At 39.4% G+C, this 19,326-nt stretch overlaps 1 protein-coding gene across 4 annotated transcripts in view; it reads right to left on the bottom strand.

Annotated features, from left to right (window-relative positions):
- Positions 1-19,326, bottom strand: part of SGCZ (sarcoglycan zeta) — a 451,534-nt gene that overhangs the window by 193,321 nt on the left and 238,887 nt on the right. The gene's annotated exons all lie outside the window — the stretch shown is intronic.

The following is a 19,326-nucleotide window of genomic DNA, read 5'->3' on the forward strand; positions in this document are numbered from 1 at the left end:
GTAAACCAAGCCATTAACTGATAACCGGAAATTTGACAGTCCTAGATTCTGTGTATCCAAAACCACAAACAAACAAAAACACTTATAACATACAAAAATACCTCTAATAACTTTTATCAGAGTGCTCTACTAATTCAGTGGTTCTGAAGTCCAGTAAGTCATAAAGTTATTGAATAAGAACTTTATGCAGACAGACCACATGATGTGAATTTATTATTTTGGGAAAACTTTTCTGTTTCTAGAAATGATTTGTACATTGTGAGCTTATTAAATGTTGAAGCAGTGCTCCAACAAACAATTTCAGTTCACTAGAACAAACTATTGTGTAATATTTGTGACTGGATTACTCAGATAGGCTCAGATTTTCTATCAATGAGTACTAGGACGCTGCTAGAATATTTCAGCTGAGTTCACATCTTTTGAAAATCTCTGATGATACTGTATCCTATGGTATAATACATCTGTATTTTAATTTTCATTGAAACAATGGTTTAAGAATGTTTGAGATACTTAAACAGCTTCTCCTTTATAAACCTATTTAGTCAAAAATTCTTATCATGTATTCTGTTGTACTCTTGCTTTACATAAGTAACTCAGTTTTCACTTGAACTTTAGGGTAGCTGAAATAATTTTATTCACACACAGCATGAACCAGAAATCCATAAATATTTCCCTTCAGACTATGAAAATGATTTTTTAATTTGCATAGTAATAAAAACCTTCATCTGCCATTGAATTTTATTTTCTTGAAAGTAAATGCTTTGTTAACCTTCAGTGAGCTATAGATTATAGCTTTATTAAATCTTAAGACAAGAGTGTAGCAGTCCTTTGACAGTTAGGCCAAAGCTCAGATAAGAATTCATAACAGGATATTTATTTTTCCACAGTTAATATTAAGAATTAGAGATCAGAACACGCCTGTTAAAAATCAGAAGAGACAGGAGTTTACAGAAGGCATATTCCCCAAAACTTTCATACCTGCCATGGACTCTGTTTCCATACTCTGCTCTTTTTGTCTGTCCATCAGATCCTGTCTAGGTCCCCAAAAAGAGCGTGACCCTTTTGTAACCAAAGGGGTTTCCCCAGCATCGACCTGTAGATAGGTGTCGTGGTTTAACCCGACCGGCAGCTAAACACCACGCAGCCGTTCGCTCACCCTCCCCCCTCCCTCTCTGGGACGGGGGAGAGAAATGGAAAGTGAAGCCCGTGAGTTGAGATAAAGACAGTTTAATAAGACAGAAAAAAAATAACAAAATAATAATAACAATAATAATAATGATGATACAATGGTGATAATACGAAAGTAATAATAGTATGTACAAACAAGTGATGCACAATGCAATTGCTCACCACCCGCTGACCGATGCCCAGCCTAACCCCGAGCAGTCCGGCCCCCTCCCCCCGGCTAGCCACCCCTATATATTGTTTAGCATGACGTCAGATGGTATGGAATACCCCTTTGGCTAGTTTGGGTCACCTGTCCTGGGTCTGTCCCCTCCCAGCTCTTACTGCACCCCCCAGCCTGCCCGTTGGCAGGACAGAGCAAAGGCTGAGATGTCCTTGGCTTAGTATAAGCACTGCTCTGCAACAATTAAAGCATCGGGGTGTTATCAGCACTCTTCTCATTCTAAGCCAAAACACAGCATTCCACCAGCTACTAGGAAGAAAATTAATTCTGTGCTAACTGAAACCAGGACATCTATCCACCCCTTATTCCATACCATTTATGTCATGCTCAGGTTACACTCTTTTCCATACATTCTAATTAGTCACCTATAGTAATCATGGTAGTGATAACATACAGTATAATATACTATTTAACATGGTGCAATTCAGTTCATGGGCTATTCTCACCCAGTATTAAATCTCCTTGAGGTACACACCGGACCTCTCCGTTCTTTTGCATCACCCACCAAGTATATCCAGGTCCCTGAGCGAAAACAATTCCACGAATAGGTTTGCCTTTTCCTGAGGCAGGAGTAGCCCAGACTGTTTTACCCAGCATATTTTTTATATGCACTACAGGAACTTTATCCCCATCTACAGTACGTAACAGGTTTGATTGGGCAGGTCCAGCTCGGTTGGTAGATCCCCTAGTATTGACTAACCAGGTGGCCTTTGCCAAATGCGTATCCCAGTTTTTGAACGTCCCAGCGCCCATTGCTTTCAAGGTAGTCTTTAACAGGCCATTGTATCGTTCAACTTTCCCGGAGGCTGGTGCATGATAGGGGATGTGATACACCCATTCAATACCATGTTCTTTGGCCCAAGTGTCTATAAGGTTGTTTCGGAAGTGAGTCCCATTGTCTGATTCTATTCTTTCTGGGGTGCCATGTCGCCATAGGACTTGCTTTTCAAGGCCCAGGATGGTGTTCCGGGCGGTAGCATGAGGCACAGGATATGTTTCCAGCCATCCGGTGGTTGCTTCCACCATTGTAAGTACGTGGCGCTTGCCATTGCGAGTTTGAGGGAGTGTGATGTAATCAATCTGCCAGGCCTCTCCATATTTATATTTCAGCCATCGTCCTCCATACCAAAGAGGCTTTGACCGTTTGGCTTGCTTGATTGCAGCACATGTTTCACAGTCATGAATAACCTGTGCTATAGCGTCCATGGTCAAGTCCACCCCTCGATCGCGAGCCCATCTGTATGTTGCATCTCTACCTTGATGGCCTGAGGTGTCATGGGCCCATCGGGCTATAAATAATTCACCTTTATGCTGCCAATCCAGGTCCACCTGAGCTACTTCAATCTTAGCAGCCTGATCCACCTGCTGGTTGTTTTGATGTTCTTCAGTAGCCCGATTCTTGGGCACATGAGCATCTACGTGGCGTACTTTCACAGCCAGGTTCTCTACCCGAGCAGCAATATCTTGCCACAATGCAGCAGCCCAGATAGGTTTGCCCCTACGCTGCCAGTTGTTTTGCTTCCATTGCTGTAACCATCCCCACAGGGCATTTGCTACCATCCATGAATCGGTGTAGAGATAGAGAACTGGCCATTTTTCTCGTTCAGCAATGTCTAAAGCCAGCTGAATGGCTTTCACTTCTGCAAACTGACTCGATTCACCTTCTCCCTCAGCAGCTTCTGCAACTCGTCGCGTAGGACTCCATACAGCAGCCTTCCATCTCCGATGCTTCCCCACAATACGACAGGACCCATCAGTGAACAGGGCATATTTCTTTTCATTCTCTGGCAACTGGTTGTACAGTGGGGCTTCTTCAGCACGACCCACCTCCTCCTCTGATGATATCCCAAAGTATTTGCCTTCTGGCCAGTCCATGATCACTTCCAATATTCCTGGGCGACTGGGGTTTCCTATTCGAGCCCGCTGAGTAATCAGTGCAACCCACTTGCTCCATGTAGCATCAGTTGCATGATGCGTAGAGGGGACCCTTCCCTTGAACATCCAGCCTAGTACCGGTAATCGGGGTGCTAGGAGGAGCTGCGCTTCAGTACCGACCACCTCCGAAGCAGATCGAACTCCTTCATATGCTGCCAATATCTCCTTTTCAGTTGGAGTATAGCGGGCCTCAGATCCTCTGTATCCCCGACTCCAAAACCCCAGAGGCCGACCTCGAGTTTCCCCAGGTTCTTTCTGCCAGAGGCTCCAGGTGGGGCCGTTCTCCCCGGCTGCAGTATAGAGCACATTCTTTACATCTGGTCCTGTTCGAACTGGCCCAAGGGCTACTGCATGGACTATTTCCTGCTTGATTTGTTCAAAGGCTTGTCGTTGTTCAGGGCCCCATTCAAACTCATTCTTCTTACGAGTTACTTGGTAGAGTGGGTTTACAATCAGACTGTAATTTGGGATGTGCATTCTCCAAAACCCCACAACACCTAGGAAAGTCTGTGTTTCTTTTTTGTTAGTTGGTGGAGACATAGCTGTTATTTTGTTGATCACATCCATTGGGATTTGACGACGTCCATCTTGCCATTTTATTCCTAAAAACTGGATCTCCCGTGCAGGTCCTTTGACTTTATTTTGTTTTATGGCAAAACCGGCTTTCAGAAGGATTTGGACTATTTTCTTCCCTTTCTCGAAAACTTCCTCTGCTGTGTCACCCCACACAATAATGTCATCGATGTACTGCAGGTGTTCAGGAGCTTCCCCCTGCTCTAGTGCAGACTGGATCAGCCCATGGCAAATGGTAGGGCTGTGTTTCCACCCCTGGGGCAGCCTATTCCAAGTATATTGGACTCCCCTCCAAGTGAAGGCAAATTGTGGCCTGCACTCTGCTGCTAGAGGGATGGAGAAAAATGCATTAGCGATATCAATTGTGGCGTACCACTTGGCTGCCTTCGATTCAAGTTCATACTGAAGTTCCAGCATGTCCGGCACTGCAGCACTCAGTGGTGGCGTGACTTCGTTCAGGCCGCGATAGTCCACTGTTAGTCTCCACTCGCCATTAGACTTTCGCACTGGCCATATGGGACTATTGAAAGGTGAATGAGTCTTGCTGATCACTCCTTGGCTCTCCAATTGACGAATTAGCTTATGGATGGGAATCAGGGAGTCTCGGTTGGTGCGATATTGCCGCCGGTGCACAGTTGTGGTAGCAATTGGCACTTGCTGTTCTTCGACCCTCAGCAACCCCACAACAGAGGGGTCCTCTGAGAGACCAGGCAAGGTAGATAATTGTTTAATGCCCTCTGTCTCTAAGGCAGCAATACCAAAAGCCCACCGGAACCCTTTTGGGTCCTTGCAGTATCCTCTTCTAAGATAGTCTATGCCAAGGATACATGGAGCATCCGGACCAGTCACAATGCGGTGCTTTTCCCACTCATTCCCAGTCAGACTCACTTCAGCCTCCAATACAGTCAACTGCTGAGATCCCCCTGTCACTCCACAAATATAGATGGGCTCTGGTCCTTTATAGCTCGATGGCATTATAGTACATTGTGCACCGGTGTCTACTAAAGCCTTATACTTCTGTGCGCGTGATGTGCCAGGCCATCGAATCCACACAGTCCAATAAACTCGATTGTCCCTTTCCTCCCCCTGGCTGGAGGCAGGGCCCCCCTAATCCTGGTCAGAATCTTCCTCGTTTCTGTGTTTGAAGGACTGTCTGCTGGAAGTTGGAGCAGCAAACTTTTCGGAGAATCCCTTTTTCCTGATTGTTTTCTTTTGCAACTCACGTACCCGTGCCTCTAGGGTCGCGGTAGATTTTCCATCCCACTTTCTCATGTCCTCTCCATGGTCTCGTAAGTAAAACCACAGGGTGGCACGGGGTGAGTACCCACCATATCGTCTTCCTTGTGTGGGTGAACGCCTACCCCTGACAGCTGAGACACTGCTTTGTACAGGTGCGAAGGAGAATAATCTCTCTTCAAGTTGGTGAACCTTTTCAGAAAGTTTCTCCCAAGTGTTCTCCTTTGGTCGGTGGGCACTGGTTGGTTCAGGTGGGGAGGACAATAGATTCTCTTCAAGTTGGTGAACCTTTTCAGAAAGTTTCTCCACAGCTGAGACGCAGGCCTGTAAGGAAGAGGAGAGACTTTCTTCGTACTGCCGGAGTTGTTTAGCCGCTTCACCCACTGTGGGTTCCTCATCCTCTTTCCAGGCCATTATTGCCAATGAGCTGGCATATGATGATGGTGCACTCCGTACAAACTTCCGCCACATGGGTCGTGTACACTTGACTTCATCTGGATCTGTGGATGTTTGTTTGAGGTCTGGATCCTCATAAATCACTTCCCGTACGGCTAATTCCCTCAGGTACTGGATTCCCTTCTCCATAGTGGTCCACTTGCCTGGTAGACATAAAATATCTTCCTTGAAGGGATACCTTTCCCTCACAGCTGAGAGGAGACGCCTCCAGAGGCTGGTGGGTCGTGCTCCATCTGCAATTGCTTTGTCAATGCCGGCGTCTCGAGCAAGGGATCCCAGCCGCTTGGCTTCCCTGCCGTCTAATTCCACACAATTGGCTCCAGAGTCCCAGCACCGGAGCAGCCAGGTGACAAGCTGCTCACCTATACAGCGACCAAAATCTTTTCGCACATCTCGTAGCTCGCGCTCGTTTAGGCTTCGGGTAGTTACTGTTGCTCTTTCGGCATCCTCATCTTCCTCCTCCTGAATCCTTGACGGCCCAGCGTCGTCATCTCTATACTTAGTTTTGGCAGAAGCCTTACCTGGATTGGCAGAAGACTCTCTGCGTTCTAAACGACTTGAATTTCTATACCATATTTTCACCTTCTCTACAGGGGCAGCTTGCACTGCTACTGCTCGTTTCTCTGACTTTGTTACAGGGTCTGCCACAGGGGTTGGAATGCCCTCTGCAGGGTCAACTTGCACTGCTACAGCTCGTTTCTCTGACACGGCCACAGGAGCTGGAGCGGCTACAGGAGCTGGAGCAGTTGCAGGAACCGGAGCTGTAGCGGCTACAGAAGCTGGAGCTGGAGCTGGAGCAGTTGCAGGAGCTGGGACTGGAGCAGCAGTAGGAGCTGGAGCTGGAGCAGTTGCAGGAGCTGGGACTGGAGCAGCAGTAGGAGCTGGAGCTGGAGCGGCTTCAGGAGCTGGAGCTGGAGTGGCTTCAGGAGCTGGGACTGGAGCAGTTGCAGGAACTGGGACTGGAGTAGCGGCCGGAGCTGGAACTGGAGCGACTGCAGGAACTGGGACTGGAGCAGCTGCAGGAGCTGGAGCTGGAGCAGCTTCAGGAGCTGGGACTGGAGCAGTTGCAGGAGCTGGAGCTGGAGCGGCTGCAGGAGCTGGGACTGGAGCGGCTGCAGGAGCTGGGACTGGAGCGGCTGCAGGAGCTGGGACTGGAGCGGCTGCAGGAGCTGGGACTGGAGCGGCTGCAGAATCCACCGTAGGGGTCACAGTGGCCGTTGGATCTGTCACAGGGTTTGGAGTGGCCGCAGGGTCTGTCACTAAGTTGACAGCAGTATCAATGGCAGCTCGATAGGCATGAGCCAGGCCCCAGCACGTTACAATGATTTGTGTTACTTTGGAACTGCCAGAATCATTACACCTTTTTTTCAAGCATTCTGCCAGTTTTTGAGGATTTTGCCATTGTTCAGGGGTGAATTTCCAACACACTGGGGGTGCCAACTGCTCTAGATGCCTGCCCATATCCACCCATACTCCCTGCCACCCACAACTATACTGCCTCCGGGCAGATCTCCGGATGAGCTTCATAAGTAGTTGTTTAACTTTAAGCAGAATCTGAAGTGCATTCATGAGGCAGAACAACAAGACTATGGTATTCTGAGTATTCCAGAAATATTCAATATCTTGGAGAGCTATTGTGACAAGCTCAGGGGATAAGAGGGTGGTGAAGGAGGAAGGCAGAGTGACCCAGGAGGATACAGGGGTGGTGAAGGAGAAAGGGAGAGTAAGCAAGTAAGGAAAAATATCCTCCCCTTTCCCCTCCACAGATTGACTCTCTAATGGAGAAAAACAATAGGTATAATTGCTAATAGTTCCCAAGATGCTGTTTCCAAAGTACAGAGTCCACGATGTTACTGAGTATAAATACCAAGTTAGAGTCATGACCAGATATCTTATCGTCTCATAAGCCATTGCTATAACACTTAGTACCATAATGGTCTGAAACCAGGGCCCGGAGAGGAGAAACAACACTACAGAGAGCAAATACGGAAAATAATGTACTATAATACTCAATTTGGAAAACAGGCGCAGCAGAGTTGTGATTAAAGCAATCAGCATCATGACAAGTGACTATTAAGCAGGTCTAATCCTTACACCAATTTTAGTTTAACACACTCTGATCAGATCTGCCGTTATCTCAACCTTTCGGGCCCCACGTTGGGCGCCAAAAAGACTGTCGTGGTTTAACCCGACCGGCAGCTAAACACCACGCAGCCGTTCGCTCACCCTCCCCCCTCCCTCTCTGGGACGGGGGAGAGAAATGGAAAGTGAAGCCCGTGAGTTGAGATAAAGACAGTTTAATAAGACAGAAAAAAAATAACAAAATAATAATAACAATAATAATAATGATGATACAATGGTGATAATACGAAAGTAATAATAGTATGTACAAACAAGTGATGCACAATGCAATTGCTCACCACCCGCTGACCGATGCCCAGCCTAACCCCGAGCAGTCCGGCCCCCTCCCCCCGGCTAGCCACCCCTATATATTGTTTAGCATGACGTCAGATGGTATGGAATACCCCTTTGGCTAGTTTGGGTCACCTGTCCTGGGTCTGTCCCCTCCCAGCTCTTACTGCACCCCCCAGCCTGCCCGTTGGCAGGACAGAGCAAAGGCTGAGATGTCCTTGGCTTAGTATAAGCACTGCTCTGCAACAATTAAAGCATCGGGGTGTTATCAGCACTCTTCTCATTCTAAGCCAAAACACAGCATTCCACCAGCTACTAGGAAGAAAATTAATTCTGTGCTAACTGAAACCAGGACAATAGGACTCCTTTAGACAGAAGGGAGACTCTACACTTTAAATGGCTGAGGCAATAGTTTAAGTAGAGGATGACAACAAAAAAAGCTAAAGTTTGCTTACCTAATTTAGAAAAGGTTTGCATACTTTGACTTAATTTGGAAACAGAAGTGTTTGCTTACTTACCATTACATCATTAACCCAAAATCAAAACAAACAAAAAAGACCAGACAGAGATTACGTTTACTCGGACATGGATGGTGCTCCCATTTTGATATTTCCTACAAGGTTCTTAACTTATGGGCCTGATAAAAACAAATTAAGAGGCCATAATAAATTACATCAAGATGAGCAACAAATCTACATCTGCAAGAAGATCCACCTGCATTCTTTTTAAGAGACTTTGCAAAATCATTCTTTTTCCTCTTGTTAGGATTTTTCAGTGTATCCAGAAAAAATGAAAATATAATGGTTATTTTTTACACTTGTACTGTGTAAAAATGTCTGTATGTTTCCATACTAACATTGCCTTTATTTCTAAGCAGTAAGAAAGGCTCAGAATGAAAGCTTGATCTCTGCCCCGGTCTTTTATGCTTCAATTCTTACCGTTTCCAACCCCTATTAATCACTATTGATCTTTCCAGGAAATGGCAACAACAGTTAATTTTAATTGTTACAGAGTAGGATTACTTTTTAACTGAAGTAATGACAATACCCACCACAATTAATTTTTACAGAAATTATCTTTCCAACACGTGTAAGAATTAGAAGATCTCTGATCATAATGACTGAAGTAGAAAATAGCAAAGCAAGAACCATCTGTCTTTCAGGTTCTTTCCACAGAAACTTCGGAGTTGCCATGAAAAAGTGCCTCCTAACTCTAACTAAACTGTAGCTTGAGTAATTGTATGGCATCTTTTAATCTTTTTAATTTTAAAATCATCTGGCTCTTTTACTAATCAATTTGTTTCTCCATAGGCATTCTAATATATTCATATTAAAAATTACACTCAAGGTAGGGATAATAATAAAATCATTCTAAAAGTTGTTATTAAATCATAAAGTAATTGAAATCACTTTGCAAATAATTTATAAAATCCAAAACTCAGAGTAAGATAATATACAGCTAAGCATATAAAGCAACTCTTTCCTTTAATAGTTAACATTTTAATTATGGAAGAGAAGCAGAAAATTCAAAATGTAAACCGTTTATATTTGTCCTGATAAAAAAATAAGTTTTGGATCTGTATATACACATAAGCCTACATCAATCTGCCCTGAGCAAAAATCCACCAGCAAATTTCTTATTAACTATTTTAATCTTACATTTTTCGTTTAAATTGACTAATGTAAAATAAACCAAGTTCAGCACTAGTTATCGTCATCATTTGGTAAATAAAATAAAGCATTATAGTGCATATCTTAACCTATAATTTGACAACAGTTTGTTCAAGCGAAAACATCTTTTGTTCATCCTGTTGCATGTTCATCCAACAAAGCTAATAGATTTTTGTCTCCTCTGCAATTCCTATGTAGAATGCCCAGACCTCCAAACATGGCTTAAGTGAGATGTGTACTGAAGACAACAAAGAAAATAAGAAAGGGCTCTGTCTAGCATAAGAAAATACACATCTCATATTACATATATTAAAATGTGGATCCAATTTTTATTTTTTTTATTTTTTTTTTTTTCAGATATAATAAATAGACTTGAAACTCTCAAGATGTTTGAGGAATCCCAAACAACTTGTTATACTTAATTGCATGGTGAAGTAAAAAGAAATCTGCACTGAGTCTTTTATGGTTGATGCTGGACTTACTAATTTGGAATGATGGCATGATGTCACAGATAGGATATGCAATATGTTGCATGCACTAATAAAACATTGGACTTTTCAAGAAGGGTCAGCCAAATTTCTATTGCAATCTAGACCTTTTGGATAGTGTAATAACAGTGACTTCTGTTTTGTTGCGATTCCACTATTTCTGTGTTCTTTCTGGCAATATCATTTTTTTTTTTTTTCTGCCTCTGTGAGATTTCTTGATATTTATTTCTAGATTGTATCTATCATTACAGTAAAATATGACCACCAGACACATACCAGACCCCAATAGTATTGCATCTTTTGGGTAAAGGTCTTTTCAATTTGTCTATTGGTCCCCTGAAGGCCACACAAATATATTATTCACATTTTTGATAAAATGTTCATACTGCTGTATTACTCCTGCTTAAAAAAAAAAAAAAAAAAAAAAAAAAAAAAAAAAAAAAAGATTTCATCATTTAATCCTACCTGGGACTCTAACCACACATCCAATATCCTGACTAATAAGAAAGAAAAGGAAATACTCTGCCATGTAAGATATATATCACTACATATTCTATCTTATCTTCCTATTTCTTATTTATTATAACTTCTAGATGTGTTAGGTCTAATTTAGGCTACACTGATATGAGTACAGGCTGCTCCTGTATATGGATTTCTATTGATTTCAGGATGGAAGATGTGTACAAATAAATACAGGATTCCAGGCACAGACTGTAATTTATTATTGTACTGCATACCCACATAAATCATAACAATAATGCAAGAGAAAGAAGATACCATGACACATTTCATTATTCATACAGATTGTTGCTGTCTTTAAGTAACTAAAGTTTGTTCAAGTGGTTTGATATCTTTCTAATTACTGCTGAATAACACTACCAAACATTACTGTTTGGCCTGAACTATAAAATTAACTAGACTGCTTTATTTGCTCTATTTGTGACAAACACAATTACTGATGCATTAGATTTTACTTCTTTTCATTTAATGACTTTCTGTTGATAATTTTCCTGAACCCTAATATATATATATTTTATTCCAATTAAAAATAAACACAACACATCAACATCTCTCTTCAAAATATCTGCTATTCAAGTAACAGACTTGGACTAATTAACTCTTGAAACTGGTTTCTTGGATAAACCTTTAAGAATTCAAAATTATCTTTGTATAATATTTTCTTGGAAGTCTCACTTTCCACAAACATTTATGTCTGTCATGGTTTTACTCAGGTGGGTGGCTAAGCTCCACCACGACTGCTCTCTCACTCCCCCTCCTCAAAGAGGAATGAAAATACGATGAAACGGGCTCAAGGATTGAGTTAAGGACACGGAGATCAAGCAGTAATTATCATGATGGGCAAAACAGACAGCATAAGGAGATACTGAGATTTATTGCCTATTACTAACAAGCTAGAGAAGTGAGAAACAAAGGAAAGAAATGAAAAGCACCTTCCCCCCCATCCACCCTCTTCCACCTGATCGGCGCAGGGGAATGAGGGAATGAGGGTTATGGTCAGTCTATAGCACTTCTCACAGAAGCCACCCCTATGGCCCCCTGCTACCAAAACCTTGCCACATAAACTCACTACACTGTCATGACAGATTACACATGGAAAGGGAACACTACTAAAAGCCAATAATGGAAATGAAGTTAATTCAATTTTCATGAAACCAAATGTTTGAAAAAAAAATCTTAAATTACTTGTTCTGGTCTGTTTATGTAGTGAATGAAATAAGCTGTCTAGTAAACACTGTTTACTCAGCTAAAACAAATTATTATTATTTAATATAAGGCAGACCTCCACAAACTAAAAATAAATACAAATAAATAAATAAATATAACATTCATTCTTATCTAGTTTATCAGAGGACTTAGAGTTGCCGTTGCCGTGTTTTTTACCTTCCATTGCCATCCTCAGCATACTCTTCAGATATTAAAACTCTTAGAAGAAGTTACCTGAATCTTAGTTTAAAGCTACCTGTGGCATGCTAGATGGCTAACATGGTTTAAGACACACATTATGAATCTATGCCCCTTATGTGTATATTCCAAATCTATCCTGACACTTCATGAAACAAATCTGAAACAGTGAGACAAATGAGCAAACAGTGACCTTGTAATGCCAAATAACTCCTTTCGTTCTCAGTGCTTCTTTGGATAGTAAACATTATTTATACTTCCCATTGTTTCCCCTAGCTTTCAAGGTTCTGGTTACTACAATCTTCCAAAGCTGCAAGTACAAGGTCATATTGAAATTGTTTAAACTATTGCATTAGTAGATTGTGTATGCACAGAAATTACATTTTTACAGGGTTAAGTAGGGTGCAAAGTATCTATTATTTGATTTACTAATCTTCTGCCATCAAATCTGTATGACTAAACAAGTATAAAAATGAGAAACCTATGTATTCTCCAGAGATCATCATATGTATTCATCAGAGATCATTTGTACTAATAAACACTAAAAAGCACAGATCTACATCTCAGGAACAAACCAAAATATTTAAAAGCTTCATTCATCCAACCAAAATAAATAAGGAAACCTGTGCATCAAACCAAGACAATTCACATTCGATAAGAAATGCTGTTAAATAGTATTGTTTTAAACAATACCTTCCTAATTTTTACAGGAAGTTGACTTTGTGCGAGATGCCTTGCACTGTAAAATACCTAATCTAATATGTGACATTTGGCTGTTTGTGCCATCTGTTGCCATGCATATATGTTACAAATAAGAGATCATAGAACCACAGAATCATAGGAAGGTTTGGGTTGGAAGGGACCTTAAAGATCATCTAGTTCCAACCCCCCACCATGGGCAGGAACACCTTCCACTAGACCAGGTTGCTCAAAGCCCCTGGAATTTGTTTTTTTTATCCCACAAAAGATTGGCAAAAGGAGATATAAAATACAGGAGGTACAGGAGGTACAAATAATAAATGAGATACAAAGTGATTTAGAAAAATGGGGTTGGAAACAAATAAAAACAAATTCATCATTGTACTCAGAACAGCAACTATGTGAGACACTCAAAACTGGATAAAAATAAATCAATTTATTCCTACCCACTGCATTCCAAATAAAAGAGAATGCAAGTTTTACCAAATAGCCTCCAGTTCCATAAAGGTGTGCTACTACACAAATATTTTGTTTGTTTGTTTGTTTTAAAAAAGAAGGGAGGATTGTGAAAAAAGTACTAGTGTAAAAAAAGTACTAGCAAGATTCCTTAGCCGACATGCTATTAGCATGTGCTTGGATCATGCATGGAGCTGACAGGTTCATTCAAGAAGATTAAGTTTCTGTATTCCACATAAAAAGGAGATGAAAACAGTCAATTGTATAATTAAGAATCTGTGTGAATGTGTGCACATGTAATTTTTTTTAAACTAATACTTATTTTAGCTAGCTGACAATTTCCTGAACTTTTCTTAAAAGGCATTATAAGAAAATATATTCTGAATATATGAGTAGAAAATATTTTTAATATTTTCTGAGCAGAAAATATTTTAATTACTACATGGATATTTCATAGGAATTTTCAATAAAACTTTTTATAGGGATGATATCTGAAGTTTGAGATTACAAGATAATAAAACAGAGCTCATATACCTATTAAAAAGTAATATCAAGAATCCAAACAGAAGGAATTTGAGAAGGAATTTGCCTTTGAGTGGGACACTTACCTGGCACATGATCTGTATGAGAGATTGCATGAATTTGAACATTGGTCTCTGATATCTGGACTAAGTTTCTTAATCATTAATAATTAATGATACTGCCTGTTTTGGACTGGATAATTTTCACTACAAAAAAGAGCAAACAAAAAGGAAACAAAAGCTTTCTTGCATTCATCCCCAGATGGGACACAAGGTTCTCAAAAACTAAAAGGTTGAAAGATGTAGAGTAACAGTTTTCAGTCCAGTTAAGAGATATCAAATTTTATTCCTCTGAAAATGTGATTACTTCCAGTATAAATTAATGACAATAAATGATTGCCACTGAAATAAATGAAATATGCAGATATGACAACACTTTATTAAATATGCAGCAACTGATATTATTAACTCATAATAATGCTCATTCAAAGCATAATAACAAACTGCTGCCTTTGGAAATGAAAGTTGTCTGTTTGCCAAACAATCAAATTATATTTGAGATAAGTACAGCTATTAAACAACTTCATAAATTTTAAATGCCAATCTGATGCAAATGTGACACCTCAGTGAAAATTAGCTAAGAAATGGAAAAGAGCTGCTTCTTCATTCTAGACAAGTGTGCTAAGCTGCCATGGGCAAATTGTTCATGGGTATGTGCCCTATCAGCATAAGCAGTTAAAAACTTGCTCTTCCACAGCAACCAAAAAAAACCAAGAAAACAAACTTGTGTTCATTAGTCTAGAGAAATAAATTTATGACAATTTTCAGATTTAGATTTTTGTATCACCAGAAGACTCTAAAAGTCAAATTCCTAGAAAAATATCAGGACAACCTATAAAGATGCAAACAGAGACAAATTAATTGTTGCATATGTATATATGCAACTATTACTATATATGCTGCCACACAAAAAAAGAGTTTGTCATGTTGGCATGCGCACCTTAGGGCATGCACTCAACCACCTTGCAAACTAGCTGCTGTCCAAATACACAGGGCTGGAGCTAGGCAGCCAACAAGCCAAGTATGATCAACTGGGAGCATGAAGCACATGAATTCCAGCCAGGAAATTCAAATAGCTGTTTATGTTCGCAGCTAAATTGAAGTCCAAGTTTCCGCGAGAAATAACTTATGTTGAACCCAAATGATGAGTCGTCTCATTCCCAACCCAAATGATGAGTTGTCTCATTCCTTATTGTAAAAAGAAGTCAGTACTATTGGCAAGAGGAGTTTAACATGTAACAACACAGAAAATAGTGTGCCATGACATTAGACAAAATTGACTACAACATTGCTATAACTACAGCAGTAAAAATACCTGAACTGTGTGATTCCATCCTTAGATGGGTAACAACAAACAATATTTTCATATATCTATTTCTAGCAGGAAAGCAAAATACAGAGACACAAAAACACACAGTTGTACAACCAAAACCAGTAAACAATTTGGTGCTAGTATTTCCTAGCATTTGTAGCTGAGTCACAGGCCAACCCAACACAGATTACAGTTTTTTCAAATTTAATAAACCCTAACATCCATGTAATGTAACATGTAATGGAATAACACAGTATCAAGTAAACACCCATGTCAATGCCAATTGCATGAATACTAGAAAATGTATAAATGCACTCATATTGAATGACTCCCCACCAAAAGATCTCAAGTTCCTATACTGATTGCCCCATGTCACAATATTACTTCACAGCAGTAAGAGGACTACTTTGAATTTTCTCTTTTAAACTGTAATTTGAAATATTTACAGAAAGTTTTCAGTCACTTGTTTGTACAGTGGTATTTAGTGACAAAAATGTGAAAAAAATCTCCTTTATAAAAAAAGATTGACAGAACGTCAATATACATTTTTCACTGGCAGCTATATAAAGAGTAAATAAACACATAAATAAATACATAAGTACATAAATAAAGAGTAAATAATACAACATTATAGTTCTATTGAGATTGGAGGAATTTGAAGACTCTATAAAATAAAAAAAGTTATCAGACAGTATGTTCAACTGATTAAATATTTTAAGAAAAATAAGCTAATTACCTATGCTATTGACTGTACAATATGACAAGAATGAAGGTACAGTAAAAAAATATTTCTTTCAGGATGTTAATACATATTAGAATCACAGAATCATTAGGGTTGGAAAAGACCTCTAAGATCATCTGCTCCAACCACCACCAATGTCACCCACTAAACCATGTCCCTAAGCACCACATCCAACCTTTCCTTGAACACCCCCAGGGATGGTGACTCCACCACTTCTCTGGTCAACCTGTTCCAATGCCTGACTACTCTTTCTGAGAATAAATGTCTCCTAATATCCAAAATTTACCCTGGGGTTTTGTCACCAAATAATTACTTGAATGGCCCATCTTTCTTGAAACACCTAATATACTAATTGCATTGATTAAAACAAACACACTAAATGGACAAACTGATCTGAGCTTATTTTTATTCCTCTATATTTATTCCTCATATATTTACATATATGTACATATATACATATATACACACACATGGCCTATACTAAGTGAGAGGTAGGATACTATAATCTGAGGGAAGGTGAAAGACAGACATTTCCATGGGGAGCCTATGGACCATGGCAATGTTAGTACAAGGAAAGGAAATAATAAATGTTCCATAAAACTCTTATCTCTCGAGTCTGTGATTTTGATTCTCAGAAAAGCTATGAATTTTAGTTTCTGTCTTGATTCTTCTAAGAATCAGGTCTCCTTTGAAGATTAGACTTAAGAGCCATGAAGAAAGTTAAGCTCGTTCTTGAGGATGGCAGTTGTTTATTTTTCAGGAAATAATTTAATACAATAGATGAAGTCCAAAGTTCAAGCATGTAATTCGGAGATTTTGATGGCTCCACTAGTGAAGGATATCATAGTGGTTGAAAATTTACCACTCACTACAGAGTAGATCCACTTGATGCACATTAGAGAAGAAAGAGCTTTATTCCAATGATGAGTTTAGCCTGAGGATTGTTTCACAGCTAAGTTATTTGCAGAACATTTTGTTCAAGGTCAGACCTTTCTCTAATATAACCTACTACTGAATAATTACTTTCCACATAAACCCAGGATAGGATGGTATGTTACAGATAGATATATCTATCTGTAACAGTGGAATTGTTTGGGGACTTCTCTGTATTGAAGTTCTCACATTGCATCTTTGTAAATGACTGAACAGTGAGGGTACAGATCTCAACCAGACATTAAGGGACAGCACCACTAAGCTATCACCTGGGGAATATGTTTCAAAAAATGATTACTTTATCTCTGATTCCTACATGTAATATTCCCTCTGCTACACTGATACTAATTACTTTTGGTTTTGCTTGTTTAACTGATACATATTAAACTGGGGAAATTATTCTTAACTTGTACGTATCCTGCAAGTTTCTTTCTTCCATTGTACATTGGAAGAAGAGACTTTATGCTTGAAAGTTTATCTACCATTTCCAGTTACGCCAGCTAATCTCAGAAAAAGAGACTTGCACAAACCTGCCTGTTCTATGTTTTTACCAAATAAACCATTTTTCTTTTTTAATTTGCTTGTTTGATTGGCTTTACAGCATGCATATCTTAAGGATAATTTTACTTTAGTTAACTGTCTTACTATGAAATCAGTGGCCTTATGGGAGACCGTATTTCTTTGTGCATAAAAAGAATGTGAGATAATGAGTTCAGATTCAGAATATGACCTTTACAAGCAAGGTCAGTATATTCAGAAAACTTTCCTACTGGAGAATCTATGAACTGAGCTCAGAAAGGCTTTTATTGTGCCAGTTGGCCAGTGGCTACAGCTGTACAGTTAAAAATAGAAAGTCAACAGCTCACTCATTAACATCATTGCAACTGTCAGCCAGCAATGACAAAACCCATGACCTGGCTTTTCATGACCCCTTCATACAATTACTGTTATTTTCATAAAGAACTCAGTATTGGCTGGTGCAAAAATGGCAAAGAATTTAAAATAATATCAAAATGTCAAGCAGTTCAATTTCAACAATTATTTTTATCATGGCTAGATTCCTCCTTTGTACTCTTTAAACAGTTTGACAAACGTATTTTTCCCTTTCAAAAGATTTCAAGCTGCACTTCTGATTTCTTACCACTGCTGAGATACATAAATAAAATTTCTTAGCAGTAGATTCAAATATTTTATTGGAATGTAATCTTTTGCCCAGAGAAAATGCTGTGCTATTTAAACACCTTTAAATTAATTAAATATTTTTAATTTTCCATGGTTAATTCCCTTCTGGATAAATATCAGACCATTTTACTCAAGTCAACAGATATGATATCCTAAATACGCTTCTAATATAAGCATCAAAATGTGTCCTATTTTGAAAGCACATTATAATTAAAAATATTAAAAACAAACAAACAAACAAACAACAACTATCAAGCTCTTTGATACATGAAATTGTCATATAGTTGTCAAAATACAAATATACTACATTTATCCACTGCTGGCAACTCAAAAGTTGCAATGTATTTCTAAAATACGTCTCACCAGACAATGATCTCAGGTGACACTATGTATTAGAGAGCATTGGAAAGTATAGAATAGCTTCATATGTGTTTAAGGCTGCTTTTATTTCCAAGAAACTAATGGAGAATTGAAATGTGCCATGACCCTAGTAATTAGAAATACCCTATTAAATACATAAAAACCCAGTAAGACTACACTGCTATTACAGTGGAGCAGAACCACTGTTATTTTATTCTGAGGAGTGTTCTGTCTTTTGATATACAAAAAGATACACCACAGACAACTAGTGAGCACACCAATCACCTTTATACAAGCAAAGCTTTGGGAACAGCTGGGTAGATAATAGAACCTTTACTGAACACAGACATTCTTTCAGGCACGTGTACATTGGGAATACACTCAGTAACACTTTGCTGCTCTTAAAGTTTCTAGATAGAGGCTGTCTCATAAATTTCTGTGGTTTTTATACCCACCTACCTGATCTTATCAGTATCAAAACAGGCACTGTTTGTTCTAAGTGAAACACAGAGTTTTACTGGCCATCGAGACCAGTAAACTTTAGAGAAATAGTAACAACAGATACTAAAAAAGCCATCCCAAATTGAACCCAACTAACCTGGTTTTCTCCTTTAAAGGAAACATACCATACAAAACAGGCATAGCATACTCCTACTGTTTGCTATCAATGCAGAAAAGCAATCAAGAGACACTTGGGGCAGTCACCGTTATGCTTTCAGTTGGGCAAACATATAAATCTAAGACACAGGTATATTTTCAGCAGATATTAACAGAAACAGGACAGAGGCCACTCACATCAGAATATATACAAAGAGTATAAATATATGAAGCAACACTCAAAGAAGTATATGCCATTTCTAATCCAAATTTATAGAATTTGTATATAATATGCTAAAGGAAAGAGAACTGAAACTATAAGTTATTAGTATAAGAAATAGGATAAAGTCGCTGAGATACTTA

Source organism: Aythya fuligula, chromosome 4, assembly GCF_009819795.1.
Source record: "Aythya fuligula isolate bAytFul2 chromosome 4, bAytFul2.pri, whole genome shotgun sequence".
NCBI classification, from domain to species: domain Eukaryota; kingdom Metazoa; phylum Chordata; class Aves; order Anseriformes; family Anatidae; genus Aythya; species Aythya fuligula.